This window comes from Hipposideros armiger, unplaced genomic scaffold (genome assembly GCF_001890085.2).
Source record: "Hipposideros armiger isolate ML-2016 unplaced genomic scaffold, ASM189008v1 scaffold_1920, whole genome shotgun sequence".
In the NCBI taxonomy this organism is placed as follows: Eukaryota; Metazoa; Chordata; class Mammalia; order Chiroptera; family Hipposideridae; genus Hipposideros; species Hipposideros armiger.
This window is the reverse complement of record NW_017733270.1, coordinates 16,417-23,444: the sequence shown is the minus strand read 5'-3', so window position 1 is coordinate 23,444 and position 7,028 is coordinate 16,417. Positions and strand designations below refer to the sequence as shown.

Genomic DNA, 7,028 nt, shown 5'->3' with positions numbered 1-7,028 from the left:
GGAAGACTTAATGTTGCAATGAAGGCCCTGGAGGCAGAACCCCCTCTTCCTCGGAGAACCTCAGTCTTTGTCCTCTTAAGAACTTAAGTGATCAGATGAGGCCCACCCACATAATGGAGGGCAATGTGCTTTACGCAGTGTCTACTGATTTAAATCTTAATCACATCTGCAAACAAGACAGAGGTCTACAATAAAAAGATAAATGGATTCCTATACGCATCTCATGGGACAAACCGGAACAGAAATTGGTGGCCTCAGATGTTTGAAAAGGGAGAAAACACTAGATTAATGAAGAGTCCAAATTTAAAAGTTTGAGAAAGAACAAGACAATAAACACAAGGAAATAAAGAAGGAGATGATAAGGCCATTCCACTAAGATGGGAGACATTGCAGCCCCGACTGGTACACAGAAACAAACACAGGGAGGCAGCCGAAGTGGGAAGACAAAGAAACGTGTCCCAAATGAGATCAGAACAGAGCTCCAGGAAAACAACTAAACACAATGCAGACAAGCAACCTACCAGACACAGAGCTCAAAGCACTGGGGATAAGGATGCTCAGTGATCTCAGGGAGAGCTTCAACAAACAGACAGGAAACATTAAAAATGGAGATAGAAACCATAAAAACAACCTCTCATAAATAAAGACTATAACAACAGAAAAGGAGACTATATTACAGGGAAGCAACAGGAGATCAGATGAAGCAGAGGATCAAATCAGCATTTTACATAGTAAGTTTTCAGAAAACACCCCCTCAGAATAGCAAACAGGCATAATAATTCAAAAAAATGAGGAGAGTTTAAGGGGCCTCTGGGACAACCTCAAGCATAGCAAGATTTGCATCAGAGGGGAACCAGAAGGAGAAGAGAGAGGGCAAGGAGTTGAAAACCTATTTGAAGAAATAATGATGGAAAACTCTCCCAACCTGGTGAAGGTAATAGAAATGCAAGCCCAGGAAGCCCAGAGAAGCCTGAACAAGATGAACCCAAACATGCCCACACCGTCACATTATAATTAAAATGCCACAGGTTAACTACAAAGAGATAAACTTTAAAGCAGCAAGAGAAAAGCAGTTAGTTACCTACAAGGGAACGCCCATAAGATTGTCAGCTGATTTCTCTACAGAAACTTTGAAAGCCAGAAGCAGTGGACCAAATATTCAAAACGATGAAAAGCAAGGACCTACAATCAAGATTACTCTTCACAGAAAGGCTATCATTTGTAATTGAAACATATACACAGCTTCCCAAGAAACACAATGCTGAAAATTTCATCACCACAAAACAACTATTACAAGGAATTTTAGAGAGACTTCTTTAAGAAGAAGAAAATAAGATTAAAAAATATGAATAAAATGGAAATAACTACATACCTAAAAGATTACTTTCAATGGAAGTAGATTTAATGCTCCAAACAAAAGATAGGGGGGTGGAATGGGTAAGAAAACAAAACCCTTACATATGATTCCTACAAGAGGCTCACNCCTGGAGGTCGGGGGAGCTGGCAGAGCTGTGCAGGTGAGCAGGGGCTGATGAGAGGGCAGGGAGCTTCTCCAGGAAGTTGGGGAGATGGCAGAGCTATGACAGTCAGCAAAGGCTGATGTGAGTGCTGAGAGCCTCCCCTGGAGGTCAGGGGAGCTGGCAGAGCTATGCAGGTGAGCAGGGGCAGGTGGGAGAGCAGGAAGCTGCTCCTGTAGGTCAGGGGGAGCTCCAGAACTCAGCAGGTGAGCAGGGCAGGTTGGAGTGCAGGGGGCTGTCCCTGGAGGTCAAAAAGAGCTTGTAGAGCTATGCAGGTTAGCAGAACATGTTGAGGGGTAGGGAACTGCCCCTATCCGTCAGGGGGTGCTGGCAGAGCTATGCAGGTGAACAGGGCAGATGGGAGGACAGGGAGCTGCCCTTAGGGGTTGGGGGAGCTCACAGAGCTACGCAGGTGAGCAGGGGCAGGTGGCATGGCCAGGGCTGCCCCAGGAGGTCACAGGACTCTCAAGCAGGGGTGAACAGATGGGTGGAGAGTGACCATGGGGCAGTAGGGGAAGAGGGCTGCTTTGGCCAGGAGCTGCAGGGAGGAGGGCAGGGCAGTTGCCGGTGTGCATGTCTGTGCAAGGACTCTGCAGGGCGTCTGGCAGAGGTAGGGAAAGGGTCCAGCTGGTTAGTTGAGGGGCCCAGTGCAGGGGAAACAGAGACCCACAGGCAAGGACGGCGCGGGCCTGAGCTGGCAAACCCGGCTCCGATGGGCAGGGGACCTGGACAGTTTGAGAGGCCAGGAAGAGGGGCTGAGGGCACCTGGGAGGAGGTGAGCCAGCAGGGCTCAGAGCTGCCAGGCTTGCACAGGTGAACTGAGAGGGCCAGAGGGCAGGGTTCAGCCCCAGGACTCAGGGGACAAGGGGCAGGACCTGATAAGCCCTGGACTAGGTGGGAGGAGCAGAGACAGCTGAAGGATGGGGTCCGGGTGAGCCTGCCTGTGCAGGAGAGTGTGAGCCAGGTGAGGGACCAGCTGGGGCCAAGTGGACAGCAAGCTGGGGTGGAAAGGGGACCCTGGCCTGGGCGACTCTGGGGCTCAAGGGAAGGGACCCTCCTGAGGAGTCCAGATGAGCCGAAGTTCTTGAGCCCAGAGACACCAGTCCTGTTCCGGGAGCCTGTGATGATGTGGGACAGCAGGGGTGGACATGTGACACAGCATGGGGGTGGCACAGGGCTGTGGACCCGGCAGAAGGAAGCAGCAGGGACAATGGGACCTGAGCTGTGGCCTCGGGCCTGGGCTGCGGGGTGGAGGGCAGAGGGAGGTGGACAGGGACTGGGGCTGAGCAGAGGGCACCAGGGTCAGGGCAGAGGCCTGGCCCACACTGAGGCCTGGGATGCTGGTAGGATGCAGGAGAGGAGTGCCGAGGGCAGTGCCAGGCTCCCGCCTGCACTGAGGGGAGGGCTGCACTCAGGGAGAACCAGGCAGGACAGGGTGGCTCTGGACACCCCGAGTTGGGACGGCCAAGAGCAGGGGTCGCTACATGGGAGGGCGAGTGAGTGAACTCAGGAAGCCATGCTAGGCGGACACTAGGAGGGCCCAGAGTCACAGATTTAGGAGCCTGGGCTAGGGGTGAGGGCACAGAGATGGGGGTGCCAAGGAGGAGATTCCAGGACATGGAGCAGAGCAGGGGCAGTGGGTGGCAGAGACCCACCACACCTCGGGGGGCACGTGTTCCACTGGGGCAGGGCAGACTGNCTCTGGTCCCCAAAGTACGCGGACTCTGGAAGCCAGCATGGCTGCCCTGACTGGCCCACCAGCCCTTGCTATGATATGGTGCATGTTTGCTCCCTGAGTGGCATCAGTATCCACCCAAAATGCCTGGAGGGGTTGTGTTTTCTGAACGCAACCTGGACTTTCACAGCAATGGGTAAGAAGTGTTTCTGGCAAGCAGAGCTTCGAATGTGGGCACTGGCACTGTCACCTGCCCTGGGGGTGCAGGAAGCAGACACTGTTCCAATGAGCTATATTGGGGCAGGAATGTGCATCGCCAGGTCTGAGCTGGGCTGCTGTCTTTCCCTGCGCTCGACCAAGGGGTGACGCCCTCAGGCACAGACTCCCCAGTTGGGGACAAGGCCATAAGACATGGCTTCTGTGATCGCCATCATCAAAGCATTTATTTTATCTTGTTTTTCAAAGCCAAACCCAAATTCAATATGATGGCTCACAAAATGTCAACACTAGGTAAGCACTGTGTCACTAACGTCCTTACATGAGAGGGTCCATCTTGAAAGAATGGGGCCTGGAGAACTGGGATGGGGTCATGTGTGTGGGTTCTGGTAAAGCCCAGATCACATTGTCACACCCACGTCAGCCAAAACAGTCACCCCACCTGTGCCTGATATCTTGTAATGACCCCAAGAAATGGATCACATGACACCACCCCTCCAAAAACCCAGGCGGGTAGCGTGGGGACCACAGGTGGGGTGCACGATTGGCCAGGAACCTGGACACACAGGTGAGACTGGTCTCCATGGGCAAACACCCACCAGCCTAGACACTCCAGCTTTCACTGAACTCATCGGTCTGGGAAGCCGACCAGAGATGCCGCAGATCAGTGTGCTTCTCCGGAAACCATAAGCAATGCTCACAGCTCGCAGAGCTGAACTGCAGCTGACTAGACCGGGAACTCGAGGCGACCTGGGCGGCATGGAGAGGAACCCAGGTTTATCACAAGTTTGTCCTAGAGCAGGACCAGAGGACACTCCCTTACCTAGGTTATGGCCGCAGCAATATTCCGAGGACCTTGGGCTCCTCCAGCACCTTGCCCAGCCCCATGTACAGGTGGGGCCACTGGCTGCCCCATAATCCGGACCCCACAGGCCTGTGTGACCGACCCTGTGGTAGGGGGTGAGGAAGCTGCAGAAGGACCACTGTTAGACTTCTGAGGACAGGACCCAAGGAGACACGGCTTCTCCTGGGAGTCAGGCCCCGGGCACACGCAGCTCCCACCAAGGCGCCATCCAGGAAGTCCCCACAGAGAGGATCTTGGAGGCTGTGGGGTGTGGGGAGCTGCCCAGCCCAAGTGCTGAACTCCAGGCAGAGCCTTCAAACCCCATGCTGGCTCACCCATGCCCCACCAACCAGGTCCTGCGACTTGGGTGTGGTGCTGCTGCAGGAAACCCCAAACTTTGGGACATGGTGTGACAAAGGGCCTGCAGGAGACTGTTGCAAGACGTGGTGGTCCCAAGACACCAAACCCTGGGCGTTCCAAAGCCACGGGTGGGGAGAGCTGCTTCTCTCCTACGTCAGATAAAATGATCACTTCCTGCAGCACTGGACTCTGTTCTGAGGTCTGGAGACACAAGCCCCGCCCACTGACCCTTGGAAAAAGCCCCTCCCAGCTCTGCCCCCATAGCCTTACTGGCCCCTGGTACGTCTGAGATGGGGGCTCCATGACTCCCAGGCATCCCCAATTCCAGGCTGAACCTCAAAGTTATCTCACGGTCGAGGGGCAAACATAGGGCAGGGGTGAGCTGGGTGCAGCAGACGACACAGACACTGAGGGCCCAAGTCCCTCACACAGGACGGCGAAGTCTCGGCCCACAGGGCAGTGGAGGGACTGCACATCGTGCAGCCAGAGAGGCACCCCAGGCCCAGTGACCATTGTGAACTTTTCCTTGTACATCAGAGTTTCATCTGTCCTCTGAGGACGGCTTTCCTCTGACTGTGGGCATTGCACCTTTGTTCAGAGATCAGGCCACGGATGGAGCGAGGGAGGAAGAGCTGGGGACCCAGAGGAAGACAGCAGATTCCTCAGGAGCTGTCCTGCTAGGTGGACCAGATGAGGCCAGGGCTGGGTTGCAGGCTGTGAGGGGGTGGCCTGTGTCCACACTGCACATTAGCCAGGGCCAAAGGACATGCCCACCCAAGCCGGGGAAACCAGGAGGTTCAGGTGAGAGGCCCAGACCCTGGCTTGTGGCCTGCTGAGTGGGCATAGTCCCACGGGGGACATAGTGTTAAGCCAGCGTGTGTCGGCCAGGTGCCCACATTCTTCACTGGGCCGCAGGTCCCCACCTCGCCCCACCCCCACGTGCCCACATGAGGTGACCTCGGCTGTGTCTGGACTCCCCCAGGACGAATGACACAGAAACCACCCAGTAAAAAAGGGAACCTCAGGAAGCAAGCCATGCCATCAGTTTCAATCCCGTTCTTAGTCTTTGTGGGGCTGCAGGGAGGGGTCACACCTCAGGGGTGGGGCCCTGTTACCAACCCCTAAGAAGCAGGACTGTGGGCACACAGCACAGCCACGAGGAGCCTCATGCACCTGGGACCAGAGTGGGCAGGGCCCCCATCCCTGGTGAGCGGGGTTCACACAGCAGGGCAGACGGAGGGCGGTGGGGACAGCAAAACTGGCCACAGGACCTGAGGGGAGACCAGGACCTCGGGGACCCCCACAGATGGCTGGAGCAGCTGAGCCAGCATGGAGAGTGCAGGTGGGCTCTGGCCATGGCCCAGCCGAGCACAGGCTCCACTGGCCCATGGGCAGGGCACGTCTAGGCTACTGGGCTGAATGCACTGGAGGCTGGCAGAGGTCAGGTGGTCTGTCTGAACTGAGTCTTGGAAGAATGCGGTGAGCTGGACGGCAGGTGTGAGTGTGTGCTTGGTCAGCTGTGCAGGGAGCACAGAGCTAGGTTCCGGACTGGAGCAGAGCTAAGCAGGACACCTGCCCAGATAGACAATGGTCCTGAGAGAGGACACAGAGGGGACCTGGCCTGGCTCAGGGGACCAAGAGGACCCCAGGTGACCTGAGAGTCCTGTCCAGGCCAAGGGGTAGCTTCAGAGGAGGAGACCGTGGGATCCTGGGCTGAGGGCAGCCGAGGAGACGCACAATGGGAGGGGCGTGCTCAGAGCTCAGACAGCACGGGATTCCACGGGCAGCTCTGCCAGGGGCATGGGCCGGGGCTCTGGGCAATAGCTGGTGGGCTCAGGGAAGCTGACCAGCAGCTAGAAGTTGCAAAGTTCTAAAGTGGGTTTCTGGGAGTGATGGGGTGAGCAGAGATGGATAGGCAGGGCCAGGAGCTCTTCTAGGAGGGGTTTACGGTGCAGCAGGTGTTGTTTGGGGGACACCTGGCCAGGGAAAGGTGGGAGCTGGCGGCACAGGGAGCAAAGCCCAGTACCAGGAGAGGGGTGAGACCAGAGATGGTGCTGACTGGGCTGAGGGCTCTGGCACCGCCATAAGGACACACAGCAGCCTGGGTGGGGCTCACAGACTGTGGAGAGGGTTTCCGAGAGCAGGAGGGCCACAGGGATACAGTGGCCAGAAGCTCTAGGGACGAGGGGCCATGCAGGGGTCAGCAGGGGAGGTGGAGAGCAGGAAGCTGCCCTAGAAGTTCGGGAGCTGGCAGAGCTATGCAGGTGAGCAGGGAAGATGGGAGGACAAGGAGCTGCGCTGGAGGTTCGGAAAGCTGGCAGAGTTTTACAGGTGAGCAGGGCAGGTGTGAGGGCAGGGAGCTTCCCCCAGGAGATTGGAGGGAGCTGGCAGAGCTATGCAGGTGAGCAGGGGCAGG

The 7,028-nt window shown here is 56.4% G+C and overlaps 1 gene segment (V, D, J or C); it reads left to right on the top strand.

Moving 5' to 3' along the window:
* The window catches only part of LOC109378372 (Ig gamma-1 chain C region-like), a 72,985-nt gene that overhangs the window by 61,489 nt on the left and 4,468 nt on the right, over positions 1-7,028 (top strand).